This window comes from Mercenaria mercenaria, chromosome 4 (assembly GCF_021730395.1).
Source record: "Mercenaria mercenaria strain notata chromosome 4, MADL_Memer_1, whole genome shotgun sequence".
Taxonomy (NCBI): Eukaryota; Metazoa; Mollusca; class Bivalvia; order Venerida; family Veneridae; genus Mercenaria; species Mercenaria mercenaria.
Window position 1 is genome coordinate 63,558,726 of NC_069364.1, and position 17,617 is coordinate 63,576,342.

The window sequence follows — 17,617 nt, forward strand, 5'->3', positions numbered from 1 at the left end:
TTTTTCAGTTTTTGTAGCAAAAGTGACCTCTGCTAATTGCATATCTTTGTCATATATATGTAATTGATTTATTTTAATATGACCTATTAATATATAACAAAGGAAGATTTCCCTAATTTCTTTAGAGAGTTAGCAGCCATTCAGTATAAAAATGAAAATGAGATTTTAGCCCCATTCAAATACATGGTACTTTCACTTTTGAAAACAGTGTTTAATTTCCTTTTGTCCATACTTTCCCATCTTAAAAATCATACATTATTTAGAACACCTTATATGCAACACAATAAGCTAGGTTTAACAAGAGTGCAAGAATGTCACAATATACGCCCGTCACAGCAAATTTATTTACTCTAGCACCTGTATTTGCAAATGGAATTTTAATTTTGTGGTTGTTTAGTAATCATTGTAAGTCATTTGTTTTTCTAAGTCCACAAAAAAACTCCTTACCAGGTAGAGATACATTAAAATACACCTAAAATTTGAAAGTAACATCTATGTTGTACCACAGAAAAGTGGTCTTGTTTTTTCCCTACGGTCAATTATAAAAAAGTTACAATATAAGTTATTTATAGTAACAACTAAGGGAAGATACTCTTAAAAAAAAAAAAAATCCAAAAAAAAATTGCAAGTCCACACAAAAATCTTTACCAGGTAGAGATTGGTCAAAATACACCTCATAATTGGATGTAGCAAGCATGTTGTACTACAAAAAAGTGGTCTCGATTTTTCCCTACGACTAGTAATGAAAAAGTCACAATATAAGCTATTTATAGTAACAACAAAAGGGAAGTAATTCTAAAGAAGGGAACTGCGCATGACACTTCCTCTCATGATGGTGTATAATTGTGCCAAGTTACATCAAAATCCCTCCATGCATGAAGAAGAAATGCTTCGGACAAAGTCATTCTTGTATCTGACCTTTGGCCTCTAAGTGTGACCTTGACCTTTGACCTAGGGACCTGGTTCTTGCGCATGACACTCCGCTTCGTGGTGGTGAACATTTGTGCAAAGGTATATCAAAATCCCTCTAAGCATGAAGAAGAAATGCTCCGGACAAGGTTTTCATTCTTGTATCCGTTGACCTCTAAGTGTGACCTTGACCTTAGACCTAGGGACCTGGTTCTTGCGCATGACACTCCGCCTCGTGGTGGTGAACATTTGTGCAAAGTTATATCAAAATCCCTCCATGCATGAAGAAGAAATGCTCCGGACAAAGTTTTCTTTCTTGTATCCTTTGACCTCTAAGTGTGACCTTGACCTTAGACCTAGGGACCTGGTTCTTGCGCATGACACTCCGTCTCATGATGATGAACAATTGTGCCAACTTTCATCAAAATCCCTCCATGCATGAAGAAGATATGCTCCGGACAAAGTCTTTCTTGAATTTGACCTTTGACCTCTAAGTATGACCTTGACCTTAGACCTAGGGACCTGGTTATTGCGCATGACACTCTGTCTCATGATGGTGAACAACTGTGCCAAGTTTCATCAAAATCCCTTCATGCATGTAGAAGATATGCTCCGGACAAAGTCTGTGGACGCCGCCCGCCCGCCATCCCGCCCGCCCGCCAGGGGCGTTCCCATAATACGTCCCGTTTTTTCAAACGGGCGTATAAAAAGTATTCTCAGAGGTTAAAATATTTTTGGGGTCACATTTTTTGGAAATTGTGAAGGTTTTAATGCAGTAATTCGGTCAAAAATGTGCTTCCGTGGTGTAGTCGAAAGAAGTCCCTAATAAATAGATTCTCATTTTTCCATTTTTCGCGCATTTGCGCGTAAATTGGGGGCCAAATGGGCATTATTTCACTTGTGGAATGAATTTTACATAAAAAAGGACACTTTTCATGCTAATATTCGCATGTTTTCGAAAACGAAAGTAGGGTGTTTATTCTGCGGACCGCTTTCTGATGTGAGGGTACCTGACTTCAGTTGACTTGCATTTCACTGCATACTATTCAACACCCCTTTTTCTTTTCGTTTTCTTGAAGCAAATGTATGGATATCTTGTGGAAAATAGGTCTACGACGGAGTGAAAATCTATAAACTGTAACAAAATTGTTCTCAAGTAGCTGAATTTTATATGAAACAAAGAACAATTTCTTTTATTGGTATATAGCCTATAAGAGCTGAAATAAGACTTTTCTCGAAACACATCATAATTAGTCTTAATAGTCATAAATCGGTTGTATATGTTTTAAAATGATGTTTCCAATGCAAAATAATCATTAAATTTGAAAAATTTTGAATTTTGACCATATTTTGAGTAGATGCGCCCATTTCTGCAGCAATGTCTGCAATTGAAAGGCCAATATTTTGTCTCCAGAATGTGTGAAAATGCACAAAATGCATCCATTTGAGTCATATTCATGACGGAATGAATGATATTTCAGAATCAAAGTGAAAAATAATGCATCCAGGTGAAACTTTTACCAAAATTTACAATGAAGCGACCATAGAGCCTAAATTTAGCCCAGAAAATGGGTAAGGGGTGGCCTCACTTAAATGTCTATATTTCTCTAAAATCTCGAATTTTCACAATGAAACTTGTTAACATGTTCAGTATTACATCTTTCATGAAAACAGAGATGAAAATGTTATGAAATTTTATAAAAAAGTATTTCTTATAGGTTACTGGTTTCGAAGCAGTTTCCATCATAAAATGAAGGTTTTTAAATTATCTTTTTTCTTGAACGTTTCAGTTCCGTAAAATGCTCCCGGAGAGAATACCTTAGCTCTTCTGCTTTACGAAAAAATAAATATCAGTAGTGTCTACGGCACGTGATAACACACAGAGGGGCTCCAAAAGGGGTGAATAAATAGAGCTGAATCGGTCGACTACAGAAGCAGTTTCCGTCATCAATTTTTGTTTTAATATTTATGTACATTTTTACAGTGAATACGACTAGAAAAGCACCATCCATGTTTTTTTTAATCTTTCTGGTGAAATTAATTAATACAATTTTAAGAAGTTTGAAGGTTCAGGTGTTAAATTAGGTTTGTTTAAAATAGGAGGTAAAAAAAAAGAAGCAAAACCTGGGACTCGGAACTCGTGATCTCATGCTTGTGAAGCCGATGTTCTACTGACAGAGCTAATCGGCCAGTTGACATCATAGCGACAATTTATATATCTTATATACACATATAAGTTATGTAAGGGATACAATCGTCACTTTGTATAGCACATAGTATGTGACCAGTTACCCCCCTTGGATAAGAAAATCTGGCAGGGGTAACCTAATCATCTATATTTCATACTGGTTTTTGCTTTCTTAATCGTGAAAAAAAAAAGTATTGCCGATGCACAAAAATGACTCATTTTTATCTTTATTATGTATTTTTGGTAAATCATCTGGTTTCGACTGCCAGAAGGAGGAACTTTCAACTTAATTGGGAATTACGGAGTTATTCTTTGCGCATGCGCATTAGTTGCACGTGAAATCCCCCATGTACGGAATGTAAAAAAACATTATGGAATGAACAATTTGAGTTTTCTTGGAAAGTTTTTACCCTTTGTTGCTGAAATTTCACAGAGCTCTGGATTGCAGGGTAGCGTTATGGAAACAATCTCGACTTCATTGTGAAGAACGTCACGAAACGTAAAATAATGCGTTGACGGATACTACTAGCCGACGGAAACTGCTTCGAAACCAGTATAATGCAGTAATTCGGTCAAAAATGTGCTTCTGTTGTGTAGTCGAAAGAAGTCCCTAATAAATAGATCCTAATTTTTCGCGCATTTGCGTGTAAATCGGGGGCCAAATGGGCATTATTTCACTCATGGAATGAACTTTACATAAAAAAGGACACTTTTCATGCTAATATTCGCATGTTTTCGAGTTGTTTACTTGAAAACGAAAGTAGGGTGTTTATTCTGCGGACCACTTCCTGAAATGCGGCAATGTGAGGGTACCTGACTTCAGTTGATTTGCATTTCACTGCATACTATTCAACACCCCTTTTTCTTTTCGTTTTCTTGAAGCAAGTGTAGTGATTCGAGGCTTCTGGTTAATCAGGAGCCCGGTTAGCTCAGTTGGTAGAGCACCTGACTTGCAAGCAGGGGGTCGTAGGTTCGAGTCCTACACTGGGTAGATGATTTTCTCACCAAAATACAACATTGGTGACGAGGTAAATTGGAAAGTGCGGGCTACAGTGGCCAGTTTATGTAGAGCATGCGGTTTGCAGGGGCTATACTCTGTTGGAAGCTGAACAGTTGATGTCCCGCTCTGCAATTCCACTGTAAAGGAAGGTTACGTGGCCAGTTATATAGAGCATGCGGTATTTGCAGCGGCTATACTCTGTTGGAAGCTGAACAGTTGATGCCTCGTTCTATGGTTCCACGATAAGGTTTAAGCCTTCAAAATTAAAGTGAGGAGGAGTGTAGTGATTCGAGGCTTCTGGTAGACCAGGAGCCCGGTTAGCTCAGTTGGTAGAGCACCCGACTTGCAAGCAGGGGGTCGTAGGTTTGAGTCCTACACTGGGTAGATGATTTTCTCACCAAAATACGACACAAATGTAAGGATATCTTGTGGAAAATAGGTCTACGACGGAGCGAAAATCTATAAACTGTAACAAAATTGTTCTGAAGTAGCTGAATTTTATATGAAACAAAGAACAATTTCTTTTATTGGTATATAGCCTGAATAAGGTGTTTCAAGAGTTGTCTTTCCTGTGATTGTTGGCATGTTGCTACTTTTAGTTTTGTTTTCTGGGACCTGGTAGGCCTCATTATTACGAGTTGCAGCTTGCACACTTGGAAAATAACAAACAGCTCATTGAAAAACGATCATGCTTTACCACAAAATTATTTTCGTCAACATACATTTATGCATTACGCATATTATCTTCTTTTAAATAGTGAGGAATTTTCGCAGTTTCTTTTTCATGTTTTTACCTCCTGTTGTTGTTGTTATTGCGCTATGGATAACACCCGTCTTACATGCCGTTCTATAATAAATTAATGTGCAGGCTGAACACGACTAAAACCGATTTGTCCAACAATTTTTTCTCTTGATAAAAAGTGTATCTCTTTCGACCATCTGATATATATAAATGGGAAATTTTAATTTTAATTTATTTAAAAAACTAAAAACTCATAAACATTTGTGACAATTTTAATTTGGAAAATATTGTAAAAGGTCCAACTTTATGATAAAAAAATCAAGACTCCACCTTGATGGATGTTATTTTAACTAATGTCATTTTTTTGTCAAACTATCAACTTTATTTGTGGTCTCAGGGACTGTCACAATTTAATAGCAACTTCCTTGAAAGAAAATTGTCAATCAGTATCAAAGAAAAAAGTAAATTTCAGAAGTTATAAAATTTTCGATTAAAGGAAATTTAATGAATATTTATTCTATGCACCCTTCCATGTAGCCCAGGTCTTTAATGATATTAATGATATCTACTGGACCCATGAACTCATGCTAAAACAAGTCATGGATGAACAAGTACCAGTTAAAAAAAAATCAAAAAGGAACCACACCCCTTGAATGAATTCCAAGTGTCGTAAAATTACCTACAAGACCCGCGCGACAAGCAAAGAATAATTACCAAAAACATAAGTTTAACGAAATATAGATACAATACAATACTTCACAATCTGAAAACAAGATCAAAACGTGAATCTGTTATAGTCTACTTTAGGAAAAGTCGTCTGGCTCACCATTAAACCCTGCCTATCTCTAAAGTCAACACAGAAATCAGATACTCTTAGTAGTCAAATCATCCTTACAGATACCGAGAGTTACTCGATGATTTCTGATCAAAAGATAGTGTCTGATTAACTAGATTCTACCTACATTTACATAGCTAAAATATTGGCATTGAAAACGGAACCATTGTAAATAATGAACACCCCGGCCCATTTAATTTTGCCCATGTTACAGAAAAAAAATGTGTTGGCAACTGCATCAAAAAACTAAATTTCAAAAAGGCAACTGGAGTTGATTCCATATCTCCAAAAGTTATCATAGCAGGTCAGCATAGCCTTAAAACACAAATAACCTATTTAGCAAACTCCATTTTAGATAAAGGTCATTTCCCTGCCAAATTAACACTTACCCAGGTTACTACTATCTACAAGAATGACGATCCCTTCACTGAAAAGAACTACAGACCTGTAAGTATATTGTCCTCTATGTCAAAACTCTATGAAAGAATTTTAAGTGACCAACTTACAGAACACTTTAATGAAATTTTCCACCCTTATCTATCTGCTTTTAGGTCAAAATATGGGCGTCGCAAGATGAAAATAAATATGTAGGTGATATCCTAATGGATCTGCCAAACATTAATTCTACATAAGAATGACAAAATAACAACTGCTTGGCACCAAAAAAATCATTTCTTTGCTTTTACGTATATGTGCACTTAATATGTTCTTGAAACTATCAGTAATATGAATCTAGTTGCTCTTGATCCTGATCAGAAATAGTGTTTAAGAAAATTTAGTCTGAATGAAATTAGTGTTTTTAACATGTAAGATACGTTACTGAACTACTTGGGTATGTTTTATGCACATATAAAAGGAATGGTACCTATTTACAGAGTACTATATCTTATCATTCATATTGGTATAATATTTTCTTTACCCATAGGTACTGACTTAAACTTTGCTTTTACTGAAAAATTTTTTACAGACGTTTCTTGTAGATATTATTTCAAAACAGTAAACATATCTACAGTTAAATTTATTACTGACTTAACAGTTCAGCATAAGCTAAATTTCTGACATCAACTGAACTTTAAACACCAAAATTATGTCATAATAAAACCAGTAGGCTACAGTTTATTGATAATTTTAACACAAATAAGCTCAACTGGAACAAGAACTAATTCTAAACTAAAGATACCAAATGTAACGTATCTTGTCTTGTATTCAAACATTCTACTGAGAAGTCAAAAACAATTAAATCTCAACACCTGATAAACTACAAAGCAGATGTTATATACCGGAACCCTAATTACTTATATATACTCAGATCGCAGATATACTGGAACACAGAGAAACTCATTGGAAACGTATTTTGCATACTCTAGTTGCGGTCAGCAACTTGTTTACAATAACATTATTTTTTTATTTTTGTCTAGGAGAAATGAAATCTCAAAATTTTCAGCTGGCTTGTGTTCGTTTGCGGTGACTAGAATATCAGCAAAGGAAACCCAAAATTCGTCTACAAAATTTGTACAAAACACCATCTCATGATTTAGTTTCATAAAACTAATGTGTGCCTCCTCTTCATCGGTATCCATCACTTTGGCCAAGTATCACTTCCCGTTGTAAGTTGCGGCCCCAAATGACTCAACATCGCGATTTTATTGAAAACACAGACAAAGACAAATTGATGTGTGTCAGTTTGCGAAGACATGATTATTGAGCAGTAAATAATACAGATCCGGATCAGCTGCCACTTTTTTAGGTCTATACAGTTTGCAGCATAATAATTGTGGTTTTTAACAACAAGTACTTTCGTGACTTTTGACACTTTTTGTTTCGGAGAATTGATTGAGTAAGAAGAGGTATGTCATAAAAATAAAAATAGTTATTCTTACCAAATATGAAATACTTCGAGTCTTGGTGCCTAAATCTGATTTCAGTATGTTTGCAATTGTTTCTATGGTCATTTACAACTAAAAAGGGATATACCTTTCTCGGAAGTATCACCTTCACGTTTGTTACTGTAGATCCGGTGAACCTTCCACGCATAACAATAATTATCATTATCTTTAATATTTATCATCAGTATTAATCATTATTATAAAAATACAAATCATAATAATAGTATTAATTATGAATTATTATTATTATTACAATTATTATTATTATTAGATCTATATTACGAATATAGTAAGTATTATTATAATGATGATGATGATGATTATTATTATAATTATCATTATACATGTTATATTTGTATTGTTGTTATCGTGTTGTTGTTGATTGTCCAGTGTGCAAAAATGTAATATATATATAAAGATAGGATTGTATGATTTCAGTCGTTCTATCAGCAAGATACGTTACCACTACACATATAGTCCAATTGTTAGCATTGGGTAAAAAATCAAACACTTTAACTAGAAATACATGCTCATTGTGCTAGTGCAAATACACATCTGCGACATGTTCCTCTTATATAAGGAAAAATGGTAGACATTTCTTCAAAACATCAGCTGTTCATTTAAGAACTGACTATATCTACATGATGCATGAAATGCCTATGTTAAAATGGACGCGATAAGTTGTGCGTAAGATACCTCACCCATTGTTAAAGAAAAGTTTTCCTGCCATGGAAATGTTATTTTTACGATTTAACTATGATGTAAGGACAATATTTCGAAACAGCAAGATACGTTACTGTCTGTGTAAGAAACGTTACCATAACTGCACATCCAAATGGCAGAGGCATTTCATTTCGATTTCTGAAATTGTTGTTTGTCGTAGTAAAACAGTTTCATAAAGACATAAACAGCAGTTGGTGTAATAAATTCTGCCAAAATAGTATCATTATTTAGATATAAAATTGACTTACCCCGATTTCAGATGATGCAGAGAGCAGTATACAGACACAAAACAATGGTAAAATGGCTTCCAAAATTACGAAGTTATTGACACACTGAATCATTTTTTAGTACTGTCAGAAATCGATGCGATTACATCATGAATATATTGTTGTGTCTAAGTGCTTGCTAGACTGTATCGTATCTTGCAGTAACGTATCTTGCGAGATTAAAGTTGATTAGGGTTTTATGAAAGAAAATTAACTTCATATTGTTTAAAATTAAGTTTCTGTTAAATGTTATGTGAACAGCGAGTCAGCAATACTTTTAAACCTTGACCATTCTGCTTCATTCCAAAGCTTTAACTGCTTTTACAGGTAACGTATCTTGCATGAGTTAAAGTAGCATTACCGATTTCAATATTTGACCCATTTTAAAAAGATCAGGTGTTATTGGTGGATGTATATAATATCAATTCGGGGTAGCAAATTGATTCATTAGTTCGGAAATCATTATTGGAGGCACAATAGATCGTTCTTAATTATATTTTTGTACTGAGATTTCCATGTAACGTATCTTGCAGCCATTTTGGAGACAACGTGTTACCATTTTATTAAACAAGATATACATGAAGTATTTCTCTGGTGATATTTTTATTCCTACTCTGACAATGCTAAATACAAAAAAAAACACTAAATAGCACCGGAAATAAGTTTTCCCTGTTATTTACACACAGACAAATTGAATACTTTGAAGTGGCGACATGAACATTTTCATTATTTTGTTTTGATAAATGGAATATCTCACCTAATATTGACATCAAAAGTACAAAGTAAGTGTTTGTCTGCTTAGATGTATTGTAGTTTTGCATAACAAAACCCAACAGACCCAAATATACCAGTCAGATTATCCTATACTTGTCTGAGACACAAAATGAGGACAAATTTACATTCTTATTTAGAATCAATGCAAAGGCCTTGGATTGCTTACCTGACGAAAGAAAACAATTTTAAACTAAAAGTATATGGAGTAACAGAAAATGCAAGTCAACAACTACTAAACTATCTGTGTGGCAATTGGTCTGCTGATGCGTCAAGTGTGGTGTGCTGTGTGTTGTGTGCTTGTCACCTTCCGCTTTCAGCCTCCACCGCTGGCTAGCCTTCTGGTGAAAAAGGAGCTGAGTGCTTAAGTCTTCCCTGCCAGTACATAGCCTCTCTGAAGACAAGCCCTTTTGCAGTGCCTCCGAGTTGGCGCCACACGGTAACTGAGCATCTTGCGGCCTCAGGCAGAACTGCAGGGGACTCGGAGGAGGTCTGCCCCCAGACATGTGGCATGCCAGGCCCACCGGTGTGTAGACACGCCCTGATGCCTATGAACAGACCCCCAGCTACGGGACAAATAGCTCCTGTGTTCCCAGGATAGGGTTTTAACTCGGAACTAAGGGTGAGGTAACCCCAAAAGAAACCTAGAGAGTTGAAGACAGAGGTGCTGGGCCATTGGCACTCTCTTAACGAACCACAGCACCATGCAATATCGCTATGACTACACAGCCATCCGGTATTCAACAATGTGGTGTTGAATCTCTGAGGTCCCTCCATGGGGATTCAGTGCCGCCTCTGAGCCTCGACAGAGTCCACCCACAGCTACTGGGGGTCCCTCCTTCAATCCACAACATGCAAAGAGAAGAAGGAGGAACATACCAATGAGAAGAACCAATCCGCATCAACCTTTTAGGCTGATGCATTGGAATGCGGAGGGTGTCTTCAACAAGAAAGCTAACTTGAGCATATCCTCCATGAGAAAGACATCAATGTCTGTTGCATTCAGGAAACTCACCTACAGCCAGAGAAATCCTTCAAAGTCAGAGGATACCAGTGTTTCCACTGTTACAGAATTGGCAGACGAAAAGGAGGCATCATGACATTGGTCAGGAACAACATCAGCGCTGTCCAGACCAACACGCATATGGATGACTCCGAGTTCCAAGTTCTGAGCCTCAGAAAGAACGAGTTCAGTTTGAAAATTGTGAACATATACTCTCCAAGTGACAAAGCATCAGTTACAACTGATGAAACCAGGTTCATCATTGTAGGAGACTTTAACAGTCACAAAGCTGGGGATATGACCACCTGGATAAACGTGGAGAGGAAGTGGAGACCTGGCAAGATGATAATAAGCTAAACCTCATCTACAAGCCAGATGATCCCCCAACTTTTTACTCCAGAAGCTGGCGAACAACATCAACCCCGGATCTTGCTTTATGTACTGATGACATACATGGACATGTCAAGCGGGAAGTCAATGAACAACTAGGAGGTAGCGACCATCGCTCAGTCCAACTTACTATGGACCATATAACCTCTACTTCATCTAACATCCCTAGATGGAACTACAAGAAGGCCAGGTGGACCTTTTACCAAAGTCTGAGTGATGAGCTCTGTAAAGACATCAGAGTGGAAGGTAGAGACATCAACCGGGTTGTCAAAGACTTCAACGCCAGTATACTTAAGGCTGCTTACAGCGCCATTCCAAGGGGAGCAAGAAAGGACTATAAGCCTTACTGGAGTGATGAGTTGGAGAATCTACAGGCAAAGTTATCAGAAGCCAGGGAGGAAGCAGAAAACAATCCCTTACAAGAAAGTAACCTCTCTCTACAGCAAGCCAAGGCCAAATTCCTCAGGCACAAACGGGAAGCACAGAGGAAGAGCTGGAGAAACAAAACAGCCTCGCTCAACCTAGAGTGAAATGGCCAAAAGCTGTGGAATTTGACGCGACATCTGAACGATGAAGAAACAGGAAACGGCTCAGTAACTTTGGAAGAGAATGGTGAACTGCTGACGGGTAAATAAGCGGCAAACACTTTTGCCTCTAACTACAAAGATGTTTCCAACATCCCCATCAACAGGGAACGGCAAAGGGAAGCCCGAAGAGAAAAAAGGGAAAAGCAGACAAGCCAAGTGACACCAGATTGCATGAAACAGGGTCTTAAACTGCATGAGCTCTTAGGCAGAGAGACAGCTCTTAGGCAGTTGAAGACAAAGAAGTCTCCTGGACCAGATGGAGTCACAAATGAAATGCTGACCCATCTAGGCACTGAAGCAATTTGCAAACTCCTGGAAATTTACAACTACAGCTGGACACAAGGACTGCTTCCACAGATATGGAAAGAGGCGGTCATGATCCCCATCCACAAGAAAGGGAAGGATACAAAGAAAGCTGCAAGCTACCGCCCAATCAGCCTAACCAGCTGTGTTGGAAAGACCACGGAGAGGATTGTGAATGCACGCCTGAAGTGGTACATAGTGACTAACAACCTATTCACAACGCAACAAGCTGGCTTCAGACAATTCCGCTCCACTGAGGACCAGACCACTTATCTATTGCAAGAGATAGAGGACGCCTTCCAAGAGCAGAAAGTCGTGCTTACAGCATGGATTGATCTGCAGAGGGCGTTTGACAAAGTCTGGACTGATGGACTCCTCGTCAAGCTGATGAGGACAGGAGTAGGAGGTCACATGCTGAGGTGGATTAATTCATACCTCCACAACAGGAGAGCAGGAGTCAGTTTAGAACATGCCAGCAGTAGGAAGTTCCTGTTGCGTCATGGTGTCCCACAAGGCGGAGTCTTATCCCCTACACCCTTCTTGCTTTTCATCAATGATCTGGTGTCTGAACTACCGAAAGGAGTTAAGGCTGCTCTCTACGCTGACGATCTGGTGTTATGGTGTAAGGAAGAACATGCCATTACAGCCACATACAGGATGTAAGAAGCCATCAACAAGCTTTCAGCTTGGGCTGAAGATTGGTGTGTATCGATCAATACAGAGAAATCGTCCACCACACTATTCTCCCTGTCATCAAAGCAGAGGGCGGGTAAAATCAAGATGGGAAATACTTCGCTGATTGAAGCAGACGAGGAAGAATACCTCAGAGTGACCTTTGACAAACGGCTAACCTGGAAGCCCCACATTAGTCAAGCAGAAGGGAAGGCCCGTAGGAAGCTTGTCATGATGCGCAAACTTGCTGGAACAACGTGGGGAGCAAATGAGCAAATACTCAAGACAGTATATCAGGGAACAGTAAGACCCCATTTAAAGTATAGCTCAACTGCCTGGTCCACTACTGCCAAAACTAACCAACAGGCTTTAGACAAGTTTCAGAACCAAGCATTGCGGATCATGACAGGTGCTACAAAGTCTACACCAATCTCCTTCATGGAGAAGCTAACAGGCATATAGCCGTTACAGGACAGAAGACATGCAAAGGTTCTGCTTCAAGCAGAGAAGTTCAGGTCTTTTCAAGACCATCCCATGAAAGCCAAGCTAGATGGCTACACAAAGAATCGGCTCAAACATAGCAACTTCGTACATGAGGCAAAGAAACTCAACCGAGAGTTCAAAACTGAGCTGAGCATACCAACGACTCCGCTAGGTAGTGAAGACATTATATACCCACTAGCGAATGATCTTCCTCAGTGACTGTGAGACTTGCTGTTCCTGACGACTTGACCGCGGGAAGCAAGAGGATGAAGGCATTCGGAAGAGCCTCACACTTGCTATGATCAATGAAGACTATCCTCCGGAATCATGGACTCATGTCTACACAGACGGATCAGCCACATGCGCCGTCAAAGATGGAGGAGCAGGAGTTTTCATTCAATACCCATCTGGCAAGAGAGAAACACTGCATGCAGCCACAGGAAAACACTGCAGCAATTACAAGGCAGAGACTGAAGCACTCACGAAGGCCGTCTCAATGGTTGAAGACTCGGCAGAAGAAAGCTCCTCAGTCGTCTTTCTCACAGATGCACTGTCTGTCATGGAAGCTCTGATCAACAATAAAGCCCCGCAGCTAGCCAGGAGAATGCAGAGCCTGAGTATAACCTGCAAAGTAGCACTTCAGTGGATTCCATCCCATTGTGGACTTGCATGCAATGAAGAGGCAGACAAACTGGCTAAGCTAGGAGCTCAGTCAGAACAACCAACAGAACCTGTGAGTTACAAGGAAAGTCACCATCATCAAGGCACTAACGAGACCAAGGATGGAGGAAGATGCTTTTCATCTCCTTGATCAGTCTGAACAAGTGATGATGGTCAGGCTCCGCTCAGGACACAACAAGCTCAATGCTCACATGTACAAGAAATACAGACTGACATCATCGCCAACTTGTCCATGTGGTGAAGAAGATCAGACTGCGGAGCATATACTTCAGAGATGTAAAAGGCATGACCAGGAGCGAGCTGCGACTTGGCTGGTAGATACCTCAATCCACCATAAACTGTATGGAGGCATTGAGGATCTGCGGCAAACCACAAGTTTCATCGGGGCTACTGGTCTGACAGTGTAGTCGCGAACGAAAAGAAGAAAGAAAAACTAAACTTTCAAACAGATTCCAAAGAGTTAAAATCAACGACTCTACAAGAGATGGCTTCAAATTATTATTCAAATTATTTAAGGTCGTGCTCCAAGGCTCAATACTTGGACTTCTGGTTAGGTTGAAGCGGTTTCAATCTGTTACAATTGCATTCTGGAGACTGCAAGAATTCGATAATGACAGTTTTCACTGAAGCAGATTAATCTGTCGTTCTATTCCCACACTATTTTTATTGATTTTTAACAAGTACACCGACCTACAAAATTTCTATGTAAAAGTTCCTGGTCAGGTTTAACAATCATGTCAATGCACATGATAAAAAGAAAATATATCAAATTATACATCTTTGAAAAGCTTTCTAATGGCGAATAACTTTAGACCATCAAAAGGGAAATTATGACATACTTGTCATTTAAAAATAGCATTTTCTATAGATTTTCAGCATAAAGTAACTTTTATATCATTCAAACTGTTATCTGTTAAATGTTAATTTGAATAAAAAAAGACATCGATGTATCTAATATTTCTATTATCTATATTCTCTTTGTGAATATTTGTGTTTTTAATGAAACAGACACTGTGTTTCTCACTGGCATCATTATAGTAAATTTTAATTAAGCCGATGAAGGGTTGCCTTACCCAGCTCGTCAGTGTGCTTCAAGACACTTGATGGATTTAGTCAGAGGAGAATTTCTAGTATCTATTTGTAACATGGATCCAAACGGTTTGAAAGTTATACTGTTTCATGGAAGTGACTTGAACTGTTACAGCAGGGTGGTATGCAGGTTTCAACCTTTCTGTGCTGTCAGCACTTTGATTTTCCACATCTCATTTACATGGAAATAAAAACCTGAGGTATGGAATCAAAATTTGCATACCTGCTGGAATCACAGAGTTACTGCAAAACCAAATGTTAAGACCCTATTAGTCGCCTCTTACGATCATGCAAGGGTAAGGCAGTGGTTCCAATTCTTTTCATACACAGATCATCCCAGAACCACATGGGGCTGAAAAGAAATGACATTGTCTGTATGGTTTACATTCCTGATTTTTGTTAATTTGAAAATGCATTTTTTGTTTGTATTGAATGTGTAATTTTTTTATATTGTTTGCAATGTATTATGTATTTGCACTTTTGAATGTCATGAAAAGAGTGCTATATAAATAAGGTATAGAAATAAAATAATAATAAAATACATAAAAATCTTGAAAGAATGTAAAGAAAGTATTTTGCCAATTCTCACTATAATTTTTAATAAGTCTCTTGTGGAAGGCAAAATTCTAATAGATTGGAAACATGCAAATGTGTGCCTAGCTGTTTTGAAAAAGGGAGATAAACATTATGCCATTAACTATATATACATACCAATTTCTCTAATTTGTATCTATTGTAAAATACTTGAACATGTTATCTCTAGATAGCGATGTAAAGTCTTTTTTTGGAAAATAACAACATCTTATATGATTTGCAACATGGCTTTCTATCAGTATCTGCAGGGATCTTCGTATATTCTTTTCAAGGTTTACTATAATACTGCAAACCTAAATTGTTACAGTAGGTGTACCTAAAGAGAGCCATGCAAAAGGTCTGTCAAGTAGTGCCCAATTTGATATTCAGTCATCATACTCACTCAGCCTCACGGTAGGACCAATAGGGAATCAACATGCTGACCCGACTCACCTTGCAGATTTGTGTACATTTACCAGTTGTATTTAGCTATCAACTGCTTAGGGCATGACCTGTGTTTGTTCATATTCTAGCAGGGGGTGTTTTAACAGGTGAGAATACAGGTGTTAACAGGGTTTTATGCTAGAATAGCATTAGTGAATACATTGTTTGTATTTATTTCATATCATAACAACAGCAGAATAAAGAGGTATACACTTGTACCCAGCTAGCTCAACATACATGTAATTATTGTTTTGATGAATTTTAAGTTACACAAACACAATCATATAGCAAATGACTTTTGAGCTTTAAATGGTGCTGGAAGACTCCTGGCATTATCATTGAACATCCACAATATATACCATTCCCCATATATAATTCTATGAAATGATTTCTCTAAAGGGAGCCTCCATGGCCGAGTGGTTAAGGTCACTGACCTCAAATCACTTACCCTTCACCAATATGGGTTCTTGCTCCACTCAGGGCGTTGAATTCCTAATGAGAGGAAGCCATTCAGCTGGCTTACAGACAATCCAGCTGGCTTACAAAGGTCGGTGGTTCTACCCAGGTCACACCATCCCTGATGAAATAATGCATAGAGAGGCACCTGCAAGTCTTCCTCCACCATGGAAGTATGACCAATAATTGTGTCCTTGCAAGAACAAATTTTCAGTACACACTCTTCAGGTAAAAGGTCTCAGAGTTAAACCAGGAATTGATTAAAATTCTGATGTCATGATTGTATACATACGAAAATATCAGCGAAAACTTGAAACTTAAACAGTATATGTTTACAGCAGTTAGGCAGAAAAAAAGTGTGAAGCAATAAACGAAGGAATTGGACTTGCATGTGAACAGAACTGGACAGATAACGGTTAAACAGTTGGAAACTGGTTGCTTTAGTCTTGTAACATTTTTCCTATCTGTATTCCTAATTTACTTAATGTTATTGAGTTTTTGTTTTTGAACTTTGAGCTAATATAACCCTATGTGGCTATGTCTGCTATAAATGTTTAACAAAGTCAAATATAAATGGCTAAGCTTTCTGCCTACACTTATGTATGAGGCAATCAGTGAAATGGCAAATGTCTGAAAGATGTCTATACATGTAAAGAGTTACAGTCTGTGTAATCTGCCCTTGAACTCTAAAGGTTGCCTATGACTAGGACAAGTTAAGTTGCAAAGTTACTGTCTCAGCATTTAAAGAGATAAAATTCAAAATTATTCAAGATAAAGTACGATTCTTGTGCTTTACACTATCTTATTTCAACTTAACACTCCGACATTTCTTTCAGGCCTAAAAAAATTCTCTGTTTCCGGTAACATGCTCAAAAAAACTAGGGTGGGTAGGTCGGAAATAATTTTGATTTTTTGATTTTTTTTTTATTAAGGGAGACTTTTCGGAAATTATTTTTGTGTCAAAAAATGAATACAAATATGGAGGTTATGCCTTTACAGCACCAGGAAGTTGATTTCTAACATCACTGACCATGTTTAAAGCATAAAAAGTGCAGTTTGGTAACTTTTTGTCAAAAAGTTGAAAAAAATATTCTCCAAGGCCATAAAAACATTTAGGGTCAGGCCAAAAATTAAGGGTAGGTCGGGATACCGGAAACAAACAATTTATTTTTTAAGCCTCAGTTCCTTTTGATTGTTCCAAAAAAATTTGGGAGATTCGTTACATTTCTTTTAAAACCAAAGCGGAAATGTCTGGCTCAATAGATTCACTGGTAGCAAGTTTAGTTACTCAGGCATGGCAAATATTTTTTCAGCCACTGTGCATCTTAAACTGTCTTTAATTCATTTGCAGAAGTATTTACTGAGAACGAGTTAGAAATTCATGAGGAAGTTGTCAGTTTCTTGCAGAGAACATGTTATACTTTGTGTGGAAGTGTAGTCAGTTTTTTGCAGAGAACATGTTATACTTTGTGTGGAAGTGTTGTCAGTTTCTTGCATAGAACATGTTATACTTTGTGTGGAAGTGTTGTCAGTTTCTTGCATAGAACATTTTATACTTTGTGAGGAAGTGTTGACAGTTTCTTGCAGAGAACATGTTATACTTTGTGTGGAAGTGT

At 37.8% G+C, this 17,617-nt stretch overlaps 1 protein-coding gene and 1 non-coding gene across 3 annotated transcripts in view; one reads left to right on the forward strand and one right to left on the reverse strand.

Moving 5' to 3' along the window:
* Nucleotides 1–4,907, reverse strand: part of LOC123551942 (serine-rich adhesin for platelets-like) — a 101,039-nt gene extending 96,132 nt beyond the window's left edge. For both annotated transcript variants that reach the window (XM_053541503.1, XM_045341257.2), the window contains exon 1: nucleotides 4,820–4,907. The gene's annotated coding sequence lies outside the window, so the exon portion shown is untranslated. The remainder of the gene's footprint in view (nucleotides 1–4,819) is intronic.
* Trnaa-ugc (transfer RNA alanine (anticodon UGC)) lies at nucleotides 4,016–4,088 on the forward strand. Its single transcript has one exon. It is a non-coding gene; the product is annotated as a tRNA-Ala (tRNA).
* Nucleotides 4,908–17,617: the final 12,710 nt, after the last annotated feature.